This window comes from Coptis chinensis, chromosome 6 (genome assembly GCF_015680905.1).
Source record: "Coptis chinensis isolate HL-2020 chromosome 6, ASM1568090v1, whole genome shotgun sequence".
Taxonomy (NCBI): domain Eukaryota; kingdom Viridiplantae; phylum Streptophyta; class Magnoliopsida; order Ranunculales; family Ranunculaceae; genus Coptis; species Coptis chinensis.
In genome coordinates, this window is record NC_141461.1 from 63575759 (window position 1) to 63602301 (window position 26543).

Below are 26543 nucleotides of genomic sequence, written 5' to 3' on the forward strand. Positions count from 1 at the left end.
ATCCACTCCATTAGCATATATTGATGGATTTTTATTTGTTTGTTAATTAAGGTTTCTCGATTGTTCGGATTTGAAGAGGTTGATTTCCCTGTACTTGAATCTGAGGCGTTTTTTATTTGCAAAGTCGGGGAAGAGATTAGAGACCAGGTATGCATTCTTTTTTTTTTGTAATAATGCAGTTTGTATTTATATATGTATATGAGTTCTGGGGTAGAATTAAAGAGATTGTAAATTCTTGACTGAATTAAAGAGATTGTGAACTCGCGAAGTGAGAAAGACCACTTTGTTATTTGGAAACATAATTATCTTAATAAGCTTTACCGATTATTGAGTTCTTCTCAATTGGTTGAAATTTGTCTTTTTCTTGGCATTGATGAACTTTTACCCTTAACAGATATCTCATGTCATGTATTGTAGGTGGGGATCTCAGTATACTCTTACTTCATTTTGTTCTTCCAACTCTTTCATTTTAAAAAGTGTATTTAGCATCTGAAACTTTCATACCTCCCAAGATCACGACTCATGGTTTCTTGGGCTGGGTCGTAAACTATCATGCAACATACCTCTTTTTTTAAGAAATAAGCAAGGGTTAGACAGACCCCTACCTGTATTCATTAAGATAATTTTACATATTGAGTCCCAATTGCATCCTCCTCTATCAGTACATCGAGCTCACTACCTAGAAGAGGACCAAAAACCAACAAAGATGGAACATATTATATCACAGGATCTGTCTAACCCTTGCTTATTTCTGATAAATTGACCACCTTGCTGATCTTTCAAAGTGTTTATATCATTTAAGGAGAAGTTCATCTTCTTCCAGCTCAAAATTTCAGTGAGTCGGGTATTTAGGGGACTTCATTTAAGGAGGGTATTTTGCGAATGAGGAAGCTCTTTTCAGTAAATGTTGTTGCAACTCATGGTATTTAGGGGACACTAGCATACGTTTTCATTCATATCATAGTACCATGAGACAAACCAACTACAATTTATTTTTAATAGACAGGTTTTGGTGTTTTTCTTTTTCATTTTAGTTCTAATCAATTGAACTCCGATGTTTTGTTTTGTTTTGTTTTATTAGGTTCCATTACGATAAGTTTCTTTCACTAATTAATCTCTTTATCAAATCAGAATGAAGAAGCCCAAAATCAGCTAGCACATAGCCATTTGGTGCAAGTACATACTACATTACTACATACACCCTAAGGTATCAGCTATATCCCAGAAACAATAATGTGGATGTACCGCAACAGATTACATGATCAAGAGAAGGGTTTTAGGCTGGCTGCTGGCATCTAAGTTTGTTGTGTGTGGTGAAAACGAAGAAAACTTGCACCGTCTTCTTTGGGAGGGCAGATTCACAAGGTCTGTTTCGAACTGGTTGGCGGGTAAGTTCAAGTTCATACTTGATTTCCACATGTTGAGATATGCTCTTAAGCTCTCCCAGTGAAGCTGACCACTAACTTTGGGAGCAGCTGTTGTTGGCACCATTAAATAAAATGTATTCGTAGCAGGAAAACTCTCTGAAGCTATTTCCTACCAATGCAGGCATGAAGATGAGATCTCAGTTCTTGGGGCATTAGTTCTAGATATGCTCAGCCCAAACCACCTTTTTAGGGAACTTGACTACCTTCCACAATCCAACAAGTAAAGATAAATACTTATGGTTGCAGGGAAAGGACTAGGCTATGGAAATTTGTAACAAATCACCGGGTGGAATGTGTTGCTATTTTAGAAAGTGTTGAACATGCAGTGACTCATGGATGGCTACACTTATGGGTGGAGCCCGATGCTGCATAACAATTACTGCTTTCAAAACACAATCAATACCTTGGAAGCTACAGGGCAGATGGAATTTTATCCAACAAAAGACGCAAACTATTTGCATTACCCACATTTGGAGGGAAGCAAATATATCTGCAGAGATTGTCGTTAATCTGGGTTACAAACTGTAATGATACTCCACCCAGAAAAAAATACTAACTTATTGTATCTTATTTTATAAATATGGGCAACTGTGCACATTTAGTATATGAGGTACAATACTGATTTGCATATATAGATTTAGAACAAAACAAACAGTAAAACAACACCTAAGCAAAAGTTTCAAAGACAAAAACATGCTAGGTTACCTTAGTGAAATAGATAAATTTTGTATTCAAACAATTTGTTTCATTCAATTTGAGCCCTCTTTTTAGTTCTTACTTTTGTTATTTTCCTACTTTTTATTCTATTGAGAGCGGGTCAATGTTTGGTAGCTGATTATATTATTTCCAAGATGCAAATATGTTGGATAACACGTTCAAGTGTTGTTATTAGGGGGGACATTGTGCATTAAGGATTCGAAAAGAGAACAACAGTATCTTGCCTTAAGTAATTGTGTGTATAGATAGTGGATTCACTTAAGTCGCTTGCATCCATATCCAATATATTTACTGGGTTGAACATAGAATTGAAATAAAATTGCTTGGAATTTTGTCAAATTGATAAATTTTGGCCATTTGATTTGTTTGATATTCTAATATATATTTCAAATGCTCATATATTACAATAATAGTTCAAAAAAAAAATTAGAAAAACATAAACCTATCAAACAAAGTATATATATATTATAAGCAGTGAATCATTAGCTATCAATATATATATATTATTTATTCAAGTGGATTTTAGGTTTTTGAGTCATTAGCTATCTATGTAGCAAGTCCGGCCATAGGCCGGGCCAAATGGCTAGTAATTATTAGTTAGCAAGTTTTTACTGATTTTATTTTCTCTGTACACCCTCCCCCAACTATCAAAGTGTATTTTGATTTCCTCTTATTTTATCATAATTTAAAAACACCTCCTTTACAATATATCTAATATTGTGCAACTAAAAAAAAGTAGATAAAATTAGAAGCACCTCCTTCACTAATTTTCTCATAGTAAAAAGCCCAATAATTTTTATTTTTTATTTTTTAGGGTTAAGACACCAGTTACAACAAAGGACCCACCCAACCGCCTCCACTTTGTCCATAAATACTTGCTTTTGCTCCTTGGTTCACCTATCATAGCAGCACCCTTGTCACTAGCCCGAAGGCTCACCTGACCCAAAGGCCCATCATATGATTACACACCCAACTGCCTTCACCTTGTCCATAAAGACTTGCTTTTGCTCCTTGGTTCACCTATCATAGCAACACCCTTGTCACTAGCCCGAAGGCTCACTTGACCCAAAGGCCCATCACATGATTACACGTAGAAATAAATCCCAACCATTTTGATCGGATTTGAACTTGCAACCTCTCCCATGAAAAGAGGGATACACAACCAATTAAGCTAGAAGCTCTTGTGTAGCCCAGTAAAACTAGAATCACCTCTTTCACTAATTCTCTCACAACTAAAAAGCCTAGGTACTCGCTATGGGCACACCTTCCCAACTACACATCAAGTTAAAACAATAAGTGGTACATCTTCTCCAAGACTGGAACTGAGCCACCTTCTTTAAATAATCCTTTAAATAATCTAAAGTTTGATTCTCTCCACCTTTTTATATATATATATATATATATATTATATATATATATATATATATATATATATATATATATATATATATATATAGGCGGATGTACTTCAAAACCTCATTTACATCAATCTTTTAGGTATTTGTTATTCTTGGGACCCGATTTGTGTTGGGCGGACTCCAAAAAAAAACGATTATTACAAGTGTGCCATTGGTTTCAAAAAATAAAAAAAAACAATTATTACAAGTATGCCATTGATTCCCAAAAAATTGAATTTGAAACCCCAAACTTAAACGACCCGGCTAGGTCGTTTGGACTAAGTCCCAAATGACTTGGCCACACCGTTTGGAACTTAGTCTAAACGACCGGGCTAGGTCGTTTGGACTAAGTCCTAAACGACTTGGCCACACCGTTTGGGACTTAGTTCAAACGACCCGGACACACCAATCAAGAGCCCAAAAGACAGAACTTTGAATTTTTTTTCAAAGTTCAAATCCCGAACGACATGGCCACACCATCTGGACTGAGTCCAAAATGATGTGGCCATGTCGTTTGAGATTTGGACTTATAAAAAAAATGGCCACACCGTTTGGACTTAGAAAAATCCCCAACGATATGGCCACACCGTTTGGACTAAGTCTCCAACGATATGGTCACATTTGTTTGGACTTAGTTCAAAATGATGTGGCCATAATGTCGTTTGGGATTGAACTTGAAAAAAAAATTCAAAGTTACGTTTTTGGGCTCTTGGCCAGGTGTGGCCGAAGTCGTTTGGACTAAGTCCCAAAATGGTGTGGCGGTCGTTTGGACTAAGTCTCAACGGTGTTCTTTAAGTCGTTTAGGACTTAAAGTCAAACGACTCCAACAGGGTCGTTTAAATTTGGGGTTTCAATTGATTTTTTTCGAAACCAACGACATCTTTGTAATAATTGTTTTTTTATTATATTTTTTAAAACTAATGGCATATTTGTAATAATTGTTTTTTTTTTAGAGTCCGCCCAACACAAATTGGGGTCGGCAGTAATAGGACCCATCTTTTAATCCAAAAAAATTGACTTGCGACTTGAAAGTATCGATTTCGATCAGGAACTTATTAACTGATATGACAAAATCCAAATTATGATACAATTCATCAATCTCATCCCTCTTAACGGTTGAAGTTGTTCCTGTTGGGTTCATGGGTTGATGTTTAGCATTAAGCGAGATTGGGAGGTGCATTCAGTCGCTCACAACTCACAAGCTTGTTCGTAGTAGACCAAGAAGCTGAAGTCAGCCTTGAACAAGTTGAAAGGTGGAAGTTGGGATAGTTCCTTGCAATTTCTTGTGCGCCATGGCTTTCAACGGGTCGGCCTTTCGCAATGTGACACCCAACTTCTCTTTCATGTCCATATTTTCTGGTGTAATACCATTTCAAGACTCCATTCAAAAGAATGAATCAGTTGAGTACATCATAAATTGGTTTGGTGCAATCGGTAGCTGCTAAAGGCGAAGACGATCGGCTGAAGCACGAAGAGAGAAGAGAAAAGGTGAAACTGGTTCTAACCGGTTTTTAAATTTTTTGCAAGTTGGGTTTTGGGCTTGGGGGTGTGCTGGACCGTATGTAGTGCCCAACACCTATTAGATTAAGCCATATTCCAAATTCAAGCCCAAGAATTTTCAACGCATGGGCTTCTATATAGTTAGAATGGGCCTTACTCTAGCTTTCGCTATTGGGCTTTACCTCCTCCGGCCTTTTAACGCTCTATAAAAGTAGAAAATGTAGTTCGTGTGTCTTATGTTTGTTGGACAGAAAAGAAAGAGAAGAGTTTATCAGTTAACAAAACAAACACTGTTTTTGAGGATGACGACTATAAGAAGGTTTTGCTGCAACGATCTGCTTAGATTTTCTACTGTAAATCTAGACCATCTAACTGAAACTGTAAGTCCACTTCCTTTTTTTTTTTTCTTATGAATTTAACGTTTATAATTTTTTTAAAAAACTCAGTGGAGCCCACGTGGGTACCACGTGAGCTACTCATTTTCCTTAAATAAACATGGGATGGGACATACCCACTACAAAACATGAGATAATTCTCTCTTTATAGAGTGGTGTACCAAAAGTAAAGTACGTGACAATTTATTTTATTCTTCTTGTCATATATATTCTAGGACGTCTCTCTGATGTGTATGAATTTGTCCCAACATTGAAGGCAGTTTTGTCCCGCTATCCCTTGAGAAAATTCCAATCATATAACTTGAACCGGAGTTCGAGCAATACAGCAAGCAGACTTGTCCACATTCTACATCACAACATTTCTGTCTACGCACTTAAGACTAATGGAAACGATGTGCACAAAGCTCTACAAAAATCCGTGAGTTTCAATCCAATTGCTAATCAGTTTCAATCTAAACACTTGCATTGATATCCCAATAGTTTTTTTTTTTTTTTTTTTTTTTTTTTGTCTTTTTCTTTTAATACAAAATGGCAGTGAAATATCAAATACATCTTGATATCGATCTGCCCAGTTTTGAGGAATCTGCATAATGTTTTGATATGATCAGTATGTCAATATTTTTGGCTTTTTAGTGTTTATAGTGTGAATGTGTGATATATTTTTTGGTTATCATCGAAATTTTGAACGAGTTATTTTTTATCACGTAACATTGTGTTTTTCACAAACCAAAAATTTTCAATAAGAAGTAGCAAAAAGATCATACAAATTTGTGCTTACTTTTTCAGAAGCCAAACAGACTGACATTGGTACTACTTGGCTATTAGTCTTTACAATTCAGACGAATACCAAATTTGAACTATGGACTTCTCATAATTACAGTAGGAGGTATTGTAATAAAATTGCAGGAACGCCAATATACTTGTTTAATGTTTCGAAAATTACATATTCCACCTAGATATAGTGGAGTAATTAAAACAGCAGTGGTTATAATTTAGTGCTGTTTGACTTGATTTGGCAGTTTGAGACATGGTTGCTGACATGGGAAGAAGAAAATGACAAGCCACACCAAGTGATAGCAGAGGTATTGGTGAGCATAATAATCTCTTGTGGTGGTCATTCCCAGGCGGAAGAGCTTTTGTCTCATCCTCAATACAAATATCTCATCCACCTAACCAACAGAGTCTGCTACCAATTTGGTGGTATTTGCAAACGAAAGGTACATCAAATTTCACTTATCTTATCATCAGACACTGCTCTTTATTTCAACAGATTCTCATTTGAACATTTCCAAAATTTGGCTCTTAGTTGTCAGTGAGGAATGGATATTGTCATATTATTCATATAGAGTATCATTTGGTCGGTGTTGAGAATAAAATCAATAAATGATGATGTGCCTAAACTTGGGCATGGAGCATGGACCTATTCTATACTTTGGACTTTGTTCTGTCATAGGTTCCGAGTTAAATGGACTACTTTTTTTAGGCCCCTATTTTTATGGTTTCATTTTTTTTGATTGATAAAGAATTTTATTAAAATCAATCAAGATATTGTTTCTTCACTCAAAAAGAGGGAGGTCCTCTCATTCAGCAGGATAGCCAAATAAAATAATACAAAGTAACTTAAGCTCGTATTGTGTTGCCTTTAGCCCAGTTTGTAATCAGCTCCTCAAATCTTCTGCCGCTTCTCTTTGGACTCTGGAGTATTAGAAATCCAAAACTATATGCACACCTTAATAGTAATTATAATATTTTCCACCGTTGTGGACTTGTTGTGAAAAATCAGGTCATTTCTATGCTGTCCATAGACACCACATAGTCGCGTACGACAACACTTCTCATACCCTTCTCCCAAAATTAGTGACAATAGGTTTCGGCCATAGAAAAAGCAAATCTTTTAGCTCTGGAAAAGTAGGCGTCGATGAGTTAAAAGTGACTATCCCCACTGTTAAGTCATTCCAAACTTGTTTGGCCACATCGCCATTGCATGAATAGATGCATAATAGTCTCCTCTTCGATTTGACACATTACACAGAAGTTTGGAATACTCATCCCTGGTCTTTCTAGGTTATCAATTGTCAAAATCCGATTTAAGATGGCACACCATATGCAGAACTGGATTTTTTAGGGTATAGTTTTTTTACACACTAATTTAGAAGGAAAATGTTGTGGCACTATTACTCCAGCTTCAAGATTGTTCTACTCTCTGATTTTCGCATATAGAGAACTAACAGGGAAGACATTGTGTTATGGTTTCTATAAATTAATATTAAAAATCAAAATTACTAAGGCTCGGTTTAGCTGGTTATGATTTGAAACGAGTGTCAAACTTAGTGATCGAACATGGACTGAGTAAGTGAGATTTGATTCCATCTCTACTTTTGATTTGATTTTTATTTTTTTGCTATAAAAAGTAGAACAATGAACATTTTATTAAGGAGAAGGTAGTAGTGAAGTGATAAAGGACTTATGATATATTCAATCAATATATCTACAATTCGGTTAGTTTCGGGTTGTCATAAAACGAGTATTGAAACAGCCCAAGTGTATATATTCCATTGTTCACTAGGTATTTTGCATGCACTTATTATTGTGTTAATTGATTAACTAAATATGAATTATCTAATGTACATAAAGATCACAATAATGCTAGACCGACCCACTTATTTGATCTACTATTTGGACCTACTGATGTGTCAAAAGTCATAATCATTGATTTACATAGAGATACGTGTCCGTGTGTATTGCAATGCAAACCAACATTATCCAAATAGTGAGTCGCAATAATAGGTCTAAAAAGTAGGTCTATATAGTCTATAACTTTTATGAATTTTTAACTCATATTATACAACAGATAATCTATCTAAATTTGGGCAGATACCAGAAAATTTAGTATGTTGGTCTTTTTGTATGTGGGCATGTGGGTCCAATAAGAATTTGCCACATGTCCACATAAATTAATTATAGCTAAACTAGAGTTTTGGCTTTAAAATGAATAAAAATAATTTTAGGATATAGAGGTTTAGGATATACTCTAGGATATAGAGAGGGAAAAATGAATAAAAATAATTAAGAAAAAATAAAACAACAAAGATTTCTTTGTGTGTGATTCTATTAGCTTCATACAATTTTCAAACTTCATTAGTTTGTCAAAAGTGAGAATTACTCTTGAATAGAATCATCAAATTGGTTTTTTGGAGATTTATTTTTATTTTAAGCCATTTAAATTACTTATAGTATTTTGAAATTTAATTTCTATCAAAAAGGAAAGATGGAAGAAGAATGGAGGTATTAAAAGAATTAAATTACCTTAATTGAGTAAGTTTTGATTGGCAATTATAATTGCCATTTTTTCACTAACCTTTCCTAAATTATAGGAATCAGATAACTAAATCTCCTAGACTTTACTAAGCCTTTATTAGAATCTTGTAACACATGGCAATATCTCATTTGACCCACACGCCACATACAAAAAGTCCAACATACTAAATTTTCTGGGCAGATACATATGTATACCAAGTGTCTTTCCATACATTTAGGAAGACAACCGTATCCAAATTATAAATTTGTCAGATTTTTAAGCCTCCATATGAGACATTAGATAGCATTTTACGTGTTATGCTCTTCTTCATCAAATGGTAGCGATGGTATCATCTCATATCGAATGGTAGCGGTGAATTCAGTTATATGTTTTCCCAAGTATAGGACATATTATTCCCTCTTAATTTAGCATTAAAACATTTGAAAACTCAGTGTAGTGGAAACAGGGGAATTAGACAATAAAGCACCTTAAAATATGTTTTAAAGTTGATCCCATGCACCACTTTGGTGGGAATCTCTTGGACGCTTTTCTTGTCTGCATCCTCCATTCTTTCCTTTAAATCTCCATTCAAATCCCTCTTCTCTTACACCAACAAACAGCAGGTACCAACAAAAAGGGGAAAAGATACTAAACGTAAATGTCTTCTCTAACCACTCCTCTCTGCCTCAATCCTGGAGTTTCTGGCCTATTACTGTCACCATCGTTTGCATCTTTTCCAACACCTGATCCTCTACCACTTTTTTCATCTGGTAAGTTTTAGTTTTTTCTGATTGAACCATGTGCAACTTTATTATGAATTGGCCAAGACCTCTAAAAGATATTTTAAGAGCATTATTTTTGTTAAGTTTGTTTATGAATTCTTGCTAATAATATGATTTTACATTAGTCCGTTTTCTTGTTTATGAATATGATAGATGATTATTTTTTCTGTTTTTTTATTTTCGTTCATTTCATTGTTTGAACATGAAAAACATAGAGACTTTGGATGGAATCCTCACAGAAACACAGAGTTTTGTATTTTTATTAGAATGTGTGTTACTTTTGTTGTTTAATGTAGAAATATGATTCTATATATAGCAAATGTGAATAAATGGTACTATATGACTAAATCCTCTGCATATCGTCTAAAACCATCTTTCTTGTTCTAATTTGTTCCTGTTCTTGTTCTTCTGTTGAGCACCATTTGTTCTTATCAGTGAATAAACATTGAAACTTTGCCTTCTTGGGGAATTTCGTTGTGATAGGTATTTGGTTGATTGGTGCTAAGGATAAACGTCTTTTTTGTTCTAGATGTAGCGCAACATCTAAACAAGGCCCTCAAGGTAATGGGATTACTAAAGTTGGCATTGTAAGCAATACACATGCACAGACACTTGTGCTAATATAATAATCAGTTTTTTGTGCAGTAGTCAAAGTAGTTTTAGAGCAAAGTACGACGCTTAGTAAATGGCAAGATATTACCAATCAAGATAGTGAAGAAAGGGAAGTTCTTAAGGTTGGTTTTGATTCTAATTTTCCGTTCCTTAGCATATGTATACATTCCTCAAGTAAGGCTGAGTTTGATGTTTAAATAACACTAATTGAAGGTTCAAGAGTTGAACAAGTTAACAGAATGGATTGAAACAATAAAATCCATGTTGGCTTCTATGGGAGATGGAGAAATAAGCATCTCTGCCTATGATACTGCCTGGGTTGCTCTAGTTGAAGATATTCATGGCAATGGTGACCCTCAATTTCCTTCAAGCATCCAATGGATCATTAACAATCAATTGGCTGATGGTTCTTGGGGCGACAAATCTATCTTCATAGCTCATGATCGGATCCTCAACACATTGGGTTGTGTAGTTGCGTTGAAGAAATGGAATCTCCATCCTGAAAGACGTGAAAGAGGTCTAAAAACATTTGCCATTCTTAGCTACTTAAAAAGTACAATTTCTTAATTTTTCCAATGACATAATGCTAAATTTTACATTCATTTTGCCATTGTAGGATTGTCTTTTCTTAATGAAAACATGAATAAACTCGGAGATGAGAATGCAGAACACATGCCAATAGGCTTTGAAGTTGCATTTCCTTCTCTAGTCGAAATTGCTCGAAAATTAGACCTGGAAATTCCTGATGATTCTCCAGCCGTACAAAATGTATATGTCCAAAGAAAACTAAAGCTAACAAAGTAAGTTCCTAAATATTTTATCATTACTCCAACTGAAGGGAGTGGCCTATATTTGATGTGATTATTGTATATGTGAATATAGGATTCCAATGGATATGGTCCATATAGTGCCCACCACACTACTCCATAGTCTGGAAGGAATGGAAGGATTAGATTGGGAAAAACTTATAAAATTGCAGAGTGTAGGTGGATCATTCTTGTTTTCACCAGCATCAACTGCATTTGCGCTCATGAACACTAAAGATGAAAAATGTCTGCAATATCTTAAGAAACCTGTTGAAAAATTCAATGGTGGAGGTAAACACTGCATTTTTTTCTCATTAAAGTGCGTGCGTATGGAGTACAACACGAAATACATTTCTTTGATATACAATCTTCTAATATTTTTGTTTTCTTCAGTCCCAAATGTCTATCCAGTCGATTTATTCGAACATATTTGGTCCGTTGATCGCTTGGAACGTCTTGGAGTGTCAAGATACTTTAAAATTTTGAAATCGAAGATTGCGTCAACTACTTATCTAGGTAATGCTAAATTGCTAATCTGAGATATAGAGTAATGGCAATTATGTTTCTACATAACAAACGAACTTCGGTTAGGCCACCTTATTTTTATGGTAAAATGACCTTCAAAAAGTAATGCCCGGATATTGGGACGAAGATGGAATTGCTTGGGCTAGAAATTCAAGTGTTCGTGACATCGATGACACAGCAATGGGTTTCAGGCTCTTAAGATTACATGGGCACGACGTTTCCCCAGATGTATTTCGACATTTTGAGAAAGGTGGTGAGTTCTTTTGCTTTGCCGGACAGTCAAATCAGGCTGTTACCGGACTATTCAATCTTTATAGGGCTGCTCAAGTATTGTTCCCTGGAGAGACTATTCTCCAAGAAGCCAAGAAGTTTGCATATAAATTTCTTCGCGAAAAACAAGCATCTAATCAACTTCTTGATAAGTGGATCATAACAAAAGATTTGCCAGGAGAGGTATATTCAGGATACATAATTAAAACCGAAATCTAATGTTTGCTCGAATATTTAATTTCTCATTAATATAAAAATAATAATTACTTTGCCTTACTATTTAGGTCGGATATGCCCTTGATATTCCATGGTATGCTAGCTTACCGCGCATAGAAGCAAGATTTTATTTGGAACAATATGGTGGGAAAGACGACGTTTGGATCGGAAAAACACTTTACAGGTTCTTATTCATTTACACTTAAAATCTTTTTCTTATAAAAATAAAAAAATCTGTGGGAATTGAAATTTATATTGTTTGTAGTTTTCGTATCTTTTGGTTGGTGAGTGGATTTGTTACAAATCTATACAATGGTTTTGTTTTCAACAATTTTATGTTAAAACAGACATTAGTGTACTCGGGTTTTCACATCTAAAAAAGTTAGATTTCTCGTCCCAAAGAAATTGAATTTTCAATTGAACGAATAACCATATTTCCTTCTCGTAGGATGTCGTATGTCAACAACGATACATATCTAGAATTTGCAAAGTTGGACTTCAACAAATGTCAAGCTGTCCATCAAGATGAATGGGATAAAATTCAAAAGTAAGTGAAAAATTGATTTTTCTTTTTCTATTTTTTTTAGAGGAAAAGACAATGACTTAAGTGCACATATGCAGGTGGTACAATGACTGTAACCTAGGAGACTTTAGCATAACCTACACAACACTTCTGAGGACATATTTTGTCTAAAGAAATGAGAGCATATTTGAGCCAGAAAGATCAACAGAGCGTTTGGCATGGACCAAAACTGCATTGCTTGTGGATGCAATTTTTGCTCATTTTAAAAATAATTCTAAGGAGCAAAGAACTGCCTTTGTCGATGAATTTATCAACAACAGCGTTAGTTACACCATTGTTAATGGTCATAGTTCAAGGTAAAATTTTTAACTTATTTAATTTATCAATTCACATTAATATATTATTATCATGTACACAAATATTTTCACGAATTATTTTAAAAATACATTATTATCACAAAACTACTTTTTGCTTTTCCTTAGACAAGAAACTCTTAGAAGGAAAGCTAATATGAATTTTTTCATTATATCGACGACTGAGTCAAATGAATTATTCTTTTCGAGAGGTACAACCCAGATCTAATGGCGAGATGCAAACCCTCAAATAGAAGGCTATCAGGACTACCTCTCTGAAGAATTTCTCTTCTTCAATTTTTATTTTTATTTTGCAAAACTATTTTAAGAAAAGATTGATCAAAAGACTTAGATTGAAAATACAAATAACAATAACAATAAAATAGCAGAACTACTTTATGCATTTAACTATTAGGTTTTAGCTTCATTTTGAAATCACCTCACCTCGTGTATTTGAAGTCAATTTTTTTTTCCTATGCAGTATATTTTATGTTCAATGGGTCTATTTTTTTTTTTTTAATATTTTTAACAAAAATATATTTTACTTAATATCCAAAACATAATCTACAAAACTAGTAACAGACAAGTGCGCTACAAATTGCACTGCAAGTTCTTTATGAATAGAAAAAATTATTCTCCTAAATACATATGCATAAGAATTAACAATCATTATATTGTTATCCATTACCGTAATCCATTACCATTTGTAACATTTTTTTTTTGTACTTTTTATATCTATTCGAATTGCTACTGGTTTATAAAAGCTCAAAGTCTCACATCCTTATCACAAGGTCTTTCCCTTTATCATTTTCCTTAAATAAACATGGGATGGGACATAGCCACTACAAAACATGAGATAATTCTCTCTCTTTATAGAGTGGTGTACCAAAAGTAAAGTACGTGACAATTGATTTTATTCTTCTTGTCATATATATTTTAGGACGTCTCTATGATGTGTATGAATTTGTCCCAACATTGAAGGCAGTTTTGTCCTACTATCCCTTGAGAAAATTCCAATCATATTTCTTCTGTAGGAACTTGAACCGGAGTTCGAGCAATACAGCAAACAGACTTGTCCACATTCTACATCGAACCCTCGACAACATTTCTGTCGACGCACTTAAGACTAATGGAAATGATGTGCACAAAGCTCTACAAAAATCCGTGAGTATCAATTCAAATACGTTTTTTTTTTCGCTAATCAGTTTCAACCTAAATACTTGCATTGATATCCCAATCGAGTTTTTATTTTTTGTCTTTTTCTTTTAATACAAAATGGCAGTGAAATATCAAATACATCTTGATATCGATCTGCCCAGTTTTGAGGAATCTGCATAACGTTTTGATATGATCAGTATGTCAATATTTTTGGCTTTTTAGTGTTTATAGTGTGAATGTGTGATATATTTTTTGGTTATCATCGAAATTTTGAACGAGTTATTTTTTATCACGTAACATTGTGTTTTTCACAACCAAAAAATTTCAATAAGTAGCAAAAAGATCATACAAATTTGTGCTGACTTTTTCAGAAGCCAAACAGACTGACATTGGCACTACTTGGCTATTAGTCTTTACGATTCAGACGAATACCAAATTTGAACTATGGACTTCTCATAATGACAGTAGGAGGTATTGTAATAAAATTGCAGGAACGCCAATATACTTGTTTAATGTTTCGAAAATTACATATTCCACCTAGATATAGTGGAGTAATTAAAACATCAGTGGTTATAATTTAGTGCTGTTTGACTTGATTTGGCAGTTTGAGACATGGTTGCTGACATGGGAAGAAGAAAATGACAAGCCACACCAAGTGATAGCAGAGGTATTGGTGAGCATAATAATCTCTTGTGGTGGTCATTCCCATTCGGAAGAGCTTTGGTCTCATCCTCAATACAAACATCTCGTCCACCTAACCAACAGAGTCTGCTACCAATTTGGTGGTATTTGCAAACGAAAGGTACATCAAATTTCACTTATCCTATCATCAGACACTGCTCTTTATTTCAACAGATTCTCATTTGAACATTTCCAAAATTTGGCTCTTAGTTGTCAGTGAGGAATGGATATTGTCATATTATTCATATAGAGTATCATAGTATCATTTGGTCGGTGTTGAGAATAAAATCAATAAATGATGATGTGCCTAAACTTGGGCATGGAGCATGGACCTATTCTATACTTTGGACTTTGTTCTGTCATAGGTTCTGGAGTTAACAGACGACTTTTTTTTAGGCCCCTATTTTTATGGTTTCATTTTTTGATGGATAAAGAATTTTATTAAAATCAATCAAGATATTGTTTCTCCAGCTCAAAAGAGGGAGGTCCTCTCATTCAGCAGGATAGCCAAATACAATAATACAAAGTAACTTAAGCTCATATTGTGTTGCCTTTAGCCCAGTTTGTAATCAGCTCCTCAAATCTTCTGCCGCTTCTCTCTGGACTCTGGAGTATTAGAAATCCAAAACCATATGCACACCTTAATAGTAATTATAATATTTTCCACCGTTGCAGACTTGTTGTGAAAAATCAGGCCATTTTTAGCTCTCCATAGACACCACATAGTCGCGTACGACAACACTTCCCATACGCAACACTTCCCATACCCTCCTCTCAAAATTAGTGACAATAGGTTTCGGCCATAGAAAAAACACATCTTTTAGCTCTAGAAAAGTAGGCGCCGATGAGTTAAAAGTGACTATCCCCACTGTTAACTCATTCGAAACTTGTTTGGCAACATCGCCATTTCATGAATAGATGCATAATAGTCTCCTCTTCGATTTGATACATTACACATAAGTTTGGAATACTCATCCCTGGTCTTTCTAGGTTATCAATTGTCAAAACCCGATTTAAGATGGCACACCATATGAAGAACTGGATTTTTTTAGGGTATAGTTTTTTTCCACACTAATTTAGAAGGAAAATGTTGTGGCACTATTACTCCAGCTTCAAGATTGTTCTCCTCTCTGATTTTCGCAAATAGCGAACTAACAGGGAAGACATTGTGTTATGGTTTCTATAAATTAATATTAAAAATCAAAATTACTAAGGCTCGGTTTAGCTGGTTATGATTTGAAACAAGTGTCAAACTTAGTGATCGAACATGGACTGAGTAAGTGAGATTTGATTCCATCTCTACTTTTGATTTGATTTTTATTTTTTTGCTATAAAAAGTAGAACAATGAACATTTTATTAAGGAGAAGATAGTGGTGAAGTGATAAAGGACTTATGATATGTTCAATCAATATATCTACAATTCGGTTAGTTTCAGGTTGTCATAAAACGTGGTTACGTGGATGCCAAGAAACCTTCATAATCAATAATATCTCTATTCGAAAAGAAAAAAAACAAAAAACAAAAAACAAAAAAAAAAAACAAAAACAAAAACAAAAACAAAAACAAAAAAAAAACAAAAAAACAAAACATTGAAAACAGAGATAGTTAGGTTGACTATTAGCTTGTTAGGTATGTGAGTATGTCTGCATAATAGTCATCGAATAAATAGATTCCAATGGCTAATATTCGGTTCACAAAGAGGAGATAGATACAAATTCAAGCTGGTAGTAGAACCTTGTTGGGGACATAATTGAATAGTGATTATTGTGTACTTTATGCCGATATTGATGGTTGTATAGTCTACTAGTCTATAGAATATATTTCACAAGATTGAAAATAGTCAATTACATTATCAAATCGAATTAGGCTCTCTTAAGTCTTAACAACCCCGCTTGCCTATAAAAAAAACAACGCCACCATTTTGACTGCGGTGCTTTTTGATACTTGATCATGTCACCACAGATGACAAGAATAGTTACTTTCTAATCATTATTTACTATCATTGGTAAATGATTTAAATTACGTTTGTTATTTTACTTTATAGGTTGAAACAAATGGTGCGAGTACAAATGGACCAGCCACGCTTTCAATTGATTCTGACATGCAAGAACTCGTACAGACTGTACTCCAAAATTCTGATGGCATCAGCTCTAAGATCAAGCAAACATTCCTCACAGTTGCGAAAAGTTGCTTTTATACTGTTTACTGTCCACAAGAAACAATGGACCATCACATTTCCGAGGTACTCTTTAAGAGAGTGGTGTGACGGTGTGACCTTTTATAATGCCAAAGTTGAAATATATCAAATGAAAGAAAATAAATTCATTTTAGTATATATCAAATGGAATAAGAATCAATTCTTTTGTGATTTGCAATGTGTTAAACCATTCCCATCCTAATTCAAGAAAATGGCGCCAAAATGCTGAACATAGTGGATATGAAAAAACAGGTTTGTCCTGCAATAAAAAAGATAATTGTATTTCTCGCCCTCTTCTGACTAGCCCTTTCTTTCTGATGATTCTTTGTGATGCAACTATCATCCAATTCTGATCAATTATCTTAACTATCATAACTTTGAATATGCAGATCATAACTAAAGACAATTAGTTTCATATAAGGTGAAAGTGAATATAAGGTCACTACATACACCATGTTAAGTGTTTTACAGCGTACGATGGATCAAGCTCGAGATGGTTTGTGTGGCTCTTCGCAGTTCACATACATGGTCCGTAAAAAATTTCCAAGTGGAGTAAAGTAAAAGTTATTCACATTCAACCACCCTTTGGGGAAATGACACGAAGTCTGCCCATCAAAAGGACAAACTCCATAACAAGGGACATGATGCAACTTCTTTAGTCTTCTACGTCGGACATCAATGTCTCACTGGACTGACTTCCAAGATTTCAGTAGATGTGTCCCCAGAACTGACTTCCAATCAAGTGTCTGAATATGGTTTATCAAGTGTCTGAATATGGTTTATGAGTTCGTAATGTATTTGATTTTGGAAAGTGGAGTCGCAAGTAATATACTCACTGATCATCCAATACTTCCAATGTACCTAAATCACCAAAAGTTTATCACATAGATGCAATCTGTAGCACCAAAGAGAAGTCAACAAAATGCAATCTTGAGTACAAATTACAAAATAGAAGACAATGCACAACTCGCTCTTTTCCACAATCTCGTATTCTGAAAGGCAATTATCAGAAATGTCTGACAAACCCCTTAGTCATATTCCAGTTCATCAGGGGTAATTGGTCTTTGAGAGGGACAATGGACTTCTTCTCAACATCCATTGATAACGCTTTTCTCATGTCTACAAAACAATACCCACAAAACAAAAGTAAATGAATGAGCCCATGATGGTGAAACAAAAACTCCGAATACTTAATATGGAGGGCCTGGTAGTTACCTAGCCCATCCTTCTCCCCGGAGTAATAACGAAGTACACGTCTATAGATTACGTAGCCAAGCTGTATGGAAAAAGATGAGATCAATATCATTGCCTTATATTAGTTAGCTTGTTGTAAGCATTACATACTATGAAAAACATTACCAATAACGGAGGAGGAACCTTCTCTACAATTCACATACTGTTAAACGAATGCATAAGCCCATGTTATGTTGCAAGAACTATTAAACAGTGTATTGACACCAAGGAGTGTGTGGGTGTGACTTTGGGGGAGGCCAGAGAGAGATGGAACCACTAGATTCATGCTATATTTTCTATAAATGGATCTGGCTTTCCTGATTGTTGATTATGTAGGTTACATGTAGAATTCTTCAAATCACTGTGGTACAAAAATTTGTCCATTTGAAGAGAAACAGACCTTTTCATAAATTTTTAAGACTGGTATAGTGGTATGTCAATGAATATATAGTGAATTTTACTGAAAAAAAAAACGGTTAGTTAGAGATGAAACCCCCCACCCCCCACACACACGCACACGCATATTCCCACATTATTTCAGGAACAAGTAAACCTTGTATTGACACCAAGGTGTCTGCGCATTTACAAATGTTCTTTGGTTGGTGGGATGAATGGGGGTCAGTGGCGGAAGAAAACCAGTAATACTACTAGATCACATAGTTGCCAACAAACAAACATAGTTGTCCAAGATTACCCATTATAATTGCAATTTTTTCACTAACCTTTCCTAAATTACCTAAATTATAGGAATTAGATAACTAAATCTCCTAGACTCTATTTAGTCTTAATTAGAATTTTGTAACACATGGCAATATCTCATTTGACCCACACGCCCACATACAAAAAGTCCAACATACTAAATTTTTTAGGCAGATACGGTATGCATACCAAGTGTCTTTTCATACATTTAGGAAGACAACTGTATCCAAATTATAAATTTGTCAAAATTTTTAAGCCTCCATATGAGACATTAGATAGCATTTTATGTGTTATGCTCTTCTTCATTAAATGGTAGCGATGATATCATCTCATATCGAATGGTAGCAGTGAATTCAGTTATATGTTTTTCCAAAGGACATTATTCCCTCTTAATTTAGCATTAAACAGGGGAATTAGACAATAAAGCACCTTAAAATATGTTTTAAAGCTGATCCCATGCACCACTTTGGTGGGAATCTCTTGGAAGCTTTTCTTGTCTGCATCCTCCATTCTTTCCTTTAAATCTCCATTCAAATCCCTCTTCTCTTACACCAACACAGCAGGTACCAACAAAAAGGGAAAAGATACTAAACAGAACTGTCTTCTTCAACCACTCCTCTCTGCCTCAATCCTGGAGCTTTTGGCCTATTACTATCACCACTGATTGAACCATGTACAACTTTATTATGAATTGGCCAAGTCTAAAAGATATTTTAAGAGCTTTATTTTTGTTAAGTTGTTTATGAATTCTTGCTAATAATATGATTTTACATTAGTCCATTTTCTTGTTTATGAATATGATAGATGATTATTTTTTCGGCTTTTTTATTTTCGTTCATTTCATTGTTTGAACCATAGCTCGGGATTCCGAAATCTCTGAAATTCCGACAACCCCAAAAACCGGAATTCTATTCGGAATTCCGCCCCTTGCATCGGAATTTACAAGGTGGCAAAGTTCACCGAAAATTTACTTGAGGCCGGAAATTATGGGAAATTTCGTCATATCCGTTCATAAAATGATGAAAAAAAAAACAGTCCAATTCGAAATCAGTGATTCAATTGATCTAATCATTAAAAAAACCAGTTCAAAAGTTGAATCAAAGAAAAAATCAGTTCATCAAACTTGACATCTCAACCTTTGATGGAAATCAGTTGATGAAATTAACATATAAGAATCAAATAAATACATTACAAGTAATAAACACAAAGAAATCTAAGTTATATTCCAGATATCAATAATAATACCTCACTTAATATGTTTTAAAAAAAAGTTTTTCTGTATAAAAACAAGGAAAATAGTTCCTTCAAATACTTTTTCAAATTTGTTGGTTAATTGATCTTGATCAGGCGATCTTCTTTTCATCGGAACAACTCAAATCTCGTCGAACTTAGGTGGTCTTTGAAGGAGAAGAGGAAGGAGAAGAGGTGTTCGGTGGGTGGAGAGGAGAAAGATTTTATCGGTTTTACCCTATTAATCGTGGTTATTTCTTCATTTCAAGTCTGTTTTTCACTTATTTACACAATTACCAAGCGGCACATGCCGTTATATACTGTTTCGATGCCGTTTCGGTTTTTAAGAAAATCGAAATATCTGCCGAAATTCCAACGTTTCGTTCGAAATTACGAACTATGGTTTGAACATGAAAAACACATAGACTTTAGATGGAATCTTGACATAAACACAGAGTTTTGTATTTTTATTAGAATGTGTGTTACTTTTGTTGTTTAATGTAGAAATATGATTCTATATATAGCAAATGTGAATAAATGGTACTATATGAGTATATGACTAACTCCTCTGCATATCGTCTAAAACCATTTTTCTTGTTCTAATTTGTTCCTGTTCTTGTTCATCTGTTGAGCACCATTTGTTCTTATCAACAAATAAACATTGAAAGTTTGCCTTCTTGGGGGATTTTGTTGTGATAGGTATTTGGTCCATTGGTGGTAAGGATAAACGTCTTTTTTGTTCCAGATGTAGCGCAACATCTAAACAAGGCCCTCAAGGTAATGGGATTACTAAAGTTGGCATTGTAAGCAATACACATGCACAGACACTTGTGCAGTTGTGCTAATATAATAATCGTTTTTTGTGTAGTAGTCAAAGTAGTTTTAGAGCAAAGTACAACGCTAGCTTAGTAAATGGCAAGATTACCAATCAAGATAGTGAAGAAGGGGAAGTTCTTAAGGTTGGTTTTGATTCTAATTTTCGGTTCTTTAGCATATGTATACATTCCTCCAGTAAGGCTGAGTTTGATGTTTAAATAACACTAATTGAAGGTTCAAGAGTTGAACAAGTTAATAGAATGAATTGAAACAATAAAATCCATGTTGGCTTCTATGGGAGATGGAGTCGACATACAGAAATGACATACGGAATTGACATAAGCGATCCTACCTACTTACATAATGAACTAAAAGCTGATTTTATGGGGATGTGATCTCCACAACATAAAGATCATCTTCACAAAAAATCAGCTCCTTTGAGCATGTTTAACCCTACCAAAAATTGAATTCAAATTAGAAATTTATCTGACGGTCCAGAATTTTAACACTCTTTTGACAAGCCTATACATATCCGATTGAGCTGATTTTTTGTGGAGATACTATCCATGGTAAGGAGATAATATCTACCAAAAATCAGCCCTTTAAGCAATGTGTAAGTCTGTTTTTGGATTGCGTATGTAAATTATGTATGTCATTTATGTATGTCGACGTAGCCACCTATATATATATATATATATATCAAATTAACAAAACAGCTCGGTTTCTGACTCGCGGCTGGGATTCGATTTCAGCGAGTATAAATCGAGGGCCACCATTCTGCCCCACGTGGATTGGGAATTAATTAGAGGTATTAATTGTGAAAACCCTTCGTAGTGCATGCCCCTTGGTTCTCACTTTCGCTAATATGGAAACCGAACAAAGAGATGAAAATCTTTCGGTCTTTCCCCACCCCTAACTACTCTTCCTCTTCTTCAGCTCTCTCTTTCGAATCTCAACACCTCAGGAACTCTCAACCCAAGTGCAGTCTCCCTCTCATCTCTCATGCTCTCTAAACTCTCTCACATGAAACGGCCTGACGCAGCTCTCCAGCAGTCTTTCACCATCAAATCCAAAATCGTGTTTTAGTTTCTTTCACCATCAAATCCGAAATCGTGTTTTAGTTTCTGACTGTAAGTGTTAAAAGTTCTTCTCTCTGTCATCATCACATGAAAACATTTGCATGTCATAATTTTTTCCCATCTTTTGGAGTTGGAAAAATTGATTATTGAATTATTGATTCCAATATTTGTTTGTTGTTGTTTGCTTTCGGGAATTATTGATCTTTTGCAATTTTTGATGGCAAGTTTGGACTGCCAGGTTACAATAGATAGTTCCTGCTTCTATATGCAATCAAACCTTTGGTTACTCTGTTGCAACCTAAACTGATTGGTGGTCTATTAGATGTGTTAGTGGAAACTAATCTGTCATTGTAATTTAGTAGTTTGTGTTAGACTGTTTGTTATTCATTGTATGCTTCTGTAGTTGTATGCACCAAACTGCTTGGAAACTTTGAATGATTTAGCCCGTGCCTTAACTGCTTAGGTGGTCATTAAACGACTGTTTTGTTTATTTGTGCACAAATAAACTTCCTCAAGAGTGTTTACTGAATCCTTAACCTCAAGAGTGTTCATTAGATGCTTGGGCATCCAACGGCATCAAGAGTGTTTATTTGTGCACAAATAAAAGGCTGGAGCAAATATGTAGGGCAGCCCTGTTTTGTTAAGTCCTATCCTTTCTGAATGGCCCTACTTAATATGTAGGGCATTATCAGCCGTAGGCTATCAAAATATATTTGGCATGGCATATATGTAGGAAAGTTTGATATGATAATAACATCTCAAACTGCTTTTGCAGCAAGCCAAAAGGTAAAATCAACAAAAAAAAAGCTATACCTCCTCTTTTCATTCGCAGACTGGCACGACAAAGAAGCATCCCTTTGTCAACAGTTAGTTCTATCACAAAGAAATTTTTTCCACCCCCTCCCTCATCTGCAAGAGAGGGTCTCTCTCTCAATTAATCAGAACCTCACTAATTTTGTCTTTATATTTCTCAATTCAGTTTACATCTTATTAAGGGTAGCGGCATAGGCACCTTAAATAGTTAAACGATTGTCTATCATGATATCATGGTGCTGTTGTGATAGTACATTTACTTTTTCTTATTGGTTATAGTTTATCCATTCTAAGTTATTGTTCTCTTGAAATTGCATGTAATGCCTTGGTGCAGCGCCGGTGGGAAAAACTATAGCCGATTTTATGCATAACTATTTATTGTCGGTGCACTCGGTGCAAATCCATCTTATTCCTCTGGAGCGTGTCCAACAAAAAAAACATAAGTTGTTTTGCATGCTCATGTTGTGCCACAAGTTGCTTATTCAAATTTGGTTAGTCATGTTAAAAGTAGCTACTAAACCTATTGTGTTGATGAAAAAAGAAGTTTAGGAATTAATGGTATCTAATTTGCTTATTGTATTCACTTTTTCAGCAAAAACCTCCCCTCAAGTAATTTCAATTGGTCAATTTTGTTGTTATTAGTTTGATTAGGATGTTTTTTCTCCCACTGCATGATGTAGCAGAAGCTACCAATAATTTAATGAACAACAAATAAACAGCCAGGAAGTTGCCGTAGAATTCTTCGATTGCTCGATGTAAGGAATGGGGGGGCTGTTGTGATTAAATCAGATTCCACATGATTAAACTAATTGAACAACAATGGCGCTGTTCAATTGCAAATGGTTAACCTAAAGTAGTTTTACCATTACAGATCAAATCAGAGTTTGCATATGTAGTTTGATCTTGATATTTGCATTGGCTATTGTTTTAGGATGTCGTACCACACCATGCAAAAAGCAACTGTACCCTACTTTAACTAGGCAACAAAAAAGTATTATACGGTTTTTTTTATCTCTATTCTTTTTCTAACCGCATCTTCTTAGATGTACTTTTCATTGAATTTTTGTTCTACTTAAAGGCTTTGGTCAATTTTTTTTCTCTTATCACTTTTTGGTTCTGTGGCATTCATTCTTATTTTGTGACTCCTCATAAATGTACGTTTGATCGATTGGAAGCGCACACGGTCATAAGAGTCTAGGTGTCCTTTTGATTTTGTTTTTTCCCCATAGATTTGTTGTGTGCTCAGACAAGTTTGTCTAGGTTGTCGTTACATTGAGAAGAATAAAATTGTTAGCATACCTTTTTGTAAAATATATATATATATATATATATATATATATATATATATATATATATATATATATATATATATATATATATATTTTTTTTTTTTTTTTGCTTTTCGCACCTATTTTAGCTTTTTACTGAACGTGACTTTTCTTTATACACTTTAATTCATTTGTTCCGTCTTTACATTCATGACATTTCATGTTACATTGATGCTACCAGGGATTCTTTTCTTCTTGGTTGGTGGTTACTACAAATCGGTTTCTTCTGACATTTTTTTGTTGATGTTTGGTCCGGTGACACCATGTTTTCCTGTTTGTTTTTACCACATTTCTAACTTTGTTGACAAATTCCTTTACATTACGTTTCGATTCTATTACAACTTTAGGATAACTTTGGTTTCTTTCTCCTTACTTTTTTATTTAAGTTATTTACTTTTTGGTTAGTTGTGGTTAGATTAATTCTTATTTTATAACTTCTCAGAAAAATGTGCTAGACCCGGCTGAAGAGCACAAGGTTCTTGAAATTGAGGTATACCGTAGATGGTGCAATTTTTTTCTCTTGCTTTGTTATTAGCTTGAACAAATAAATACTTTTAATGTGTTTTTGAGTTTGTCATTACATTTTCACTGTGAAGGGGAGTGTGGAGATCTACCGGGCGACAATACGTAACAAAATCCGAACTCAAATTGTCAAAGAAGTTAAAGTATGTGTATAATTCTTATCTCCGCATTGCAAAGTGTCGTCCGATGCTAGCGTATCCTATCCCCATTACTAACTCAAACGATAAACTACCTACTTTCCTTTTTACCCATAGTCGGGCTTACATGTTCATCGATCAAGGGCGAAGGAGCAACTTTGCACTGAAGTTGTTAACGACGTTAAGGTACGTTTATATTTTTGGACATAATATATTTTGTTTTGTGTTTATTCCCCCGCACGTGTATGTATTTTGTTTTGTTACCCACCGTACACTTCTTGCCTTAAACTATTAATATTGTGTGTGTGTCTTCTTCCTCGGTTTTTATACAGACAAATTTTTTTTTGGATAATTGTGCCATTGTTAATACAATGTCTTATTACGACCATATAATGTTGTTTTCGATGTGCTTATTATAAGTAATATAACAAAAAAAACAAGTGTGGTGCTCGATGCTAGCAACTCTTATTTCGATGATAGCATGTCATTTTGACTGTGCTGATTATAATTAATTACTGTTCAAAGATCGATGCAAACTCCAACGAAATGGCATGAGCGCAGCTCCAACGGCAACTTGCTCCAAGATCTGCTCCTCCTATGCTTTCTCGACGCACCATTGCACAACGTGCTCGAAGAGAAAGAGAACATCTTTCATCTTCATCCACATCTCATGGAATGCAACTATCATCTAAAGATATTCGCATCCATTTGAGTCTAACCGTGACACCAAACCGAAAAACACTTTCGCGGCGTGTCCGAAGCTATAGGGAAAAAATGGCCTGCCTTCCTAGCTCAACTTTAATTAAGCACGGTTGTGTGCCACCAATCACTGATCAGGACCATTGCTAAGCACCTACCGTTGACGGTTCCACATCAGCACAAAATGAAAATAATAATAACCGGAAGAACAAAGTTTATGGTTTCGCTCTGAAACCACGACATTACACAATCACGTATTTGGTTGGGTCATCATCTAAAGGGCACAATGAAGTTCTATTCCGAGTAAAAATTAAGGATGTTGGCACCTTTGATCCACCCCAATGTGTTAGTCAAAGAAGATCATCCTCCTTAAAATTCTTCAAGTACATATTTTCTCTTCTGTTCAGATTACCCGCTCAAAGCTTGATACTAGTTTGGAGAAAATTTATATACTAAATACTTTTTCATATACAAGAGTACTCCGTCTGGGCGATGCTACGAAAGAGCCAGTTGTACAGCTGAAAATGCGTCTGGGGAAGAAATGTGGAATCCATCTGATTCGGACTGCTTTAGCGAAAGCGCTGCAACAAATCTCCTAGCGAAACCATTGACTGATTTGCCAGAAGGACACCATTTTCTAGGACGGATGGATGTTTGTTGCCCACATTGTTCAGCTTTTCACTGGATGGCTGAGAAATTGAAACAGTCATCCAAAAAAAAACTTTAAATTTGGGATGTGTTGTTTACAAGGAAAAGTCAGGCTACCCTCGCTCTTGCCATTACCACCTACTCGCCACTCACTATACGAAGGAAACGATGGACGCACAATGTCATTCAGTGAGCACATTCATGCATATAATGCATGTAACGCTTTTATAAGCCTTGGTGTGGATCCGGACCAACACATATTTAGTGGACGTGGTCCACAATCATTTGTCATCCATGAAGAACTCTACCATAGAGTCGGGTCACTCCTACCAGCTCTAGGCAGGGATCCCGTCTATTCACAACTTTACTTCTATGATGGAAACGATGCTTTGAATCATCTTCTTCGTAGGAACCCTCAGCTATCAAAGGACGTTTTGAGCATCATTCAAGACACTCTTATCCAAAACAACAACTTTTACAG

General features: G+C 35.0%; 1 pseudogene across 1 annotated transcript; it reads left to right on the forward strand.

The window, feature by feature from the left end:
* Nucleotides 1-4534: 4534 nt before the first annotated feature.
* On the forward strand, nucleotides 4535-17029 carry LOC147493907 (ent-copalyl diphosphate synthase 1-like; annotated as a pseudogene). Its single transcript, XR_015198495.1, has 17 exons — nucleotides 4535-5421; nucleotides 5693-5854; nucleotides 6456-6653; nucleotides 9358-9504; nucleotides 10000-10077; nucleotides 10162-10250; nucleotides 10342-10645; nucleotides 10745-10928; nucleotides 11011-11225; nucleotides 11328-11449; nucleotides 11572-11912; nucleotides 12014-12129; nucleotides 12394-12492; nucleotides 12567-12824; nucleotides 13856-13985; nucleotides 14584-14781; nucleotides 16706-17029. The product of XR_015198495.1 is annotated as an ent-copalyl diphosphate synthase 1-like (transcript).
* The last annotated feature ends 9514 nt before the right edge of the window (nucleotides 17030-26543 follow it).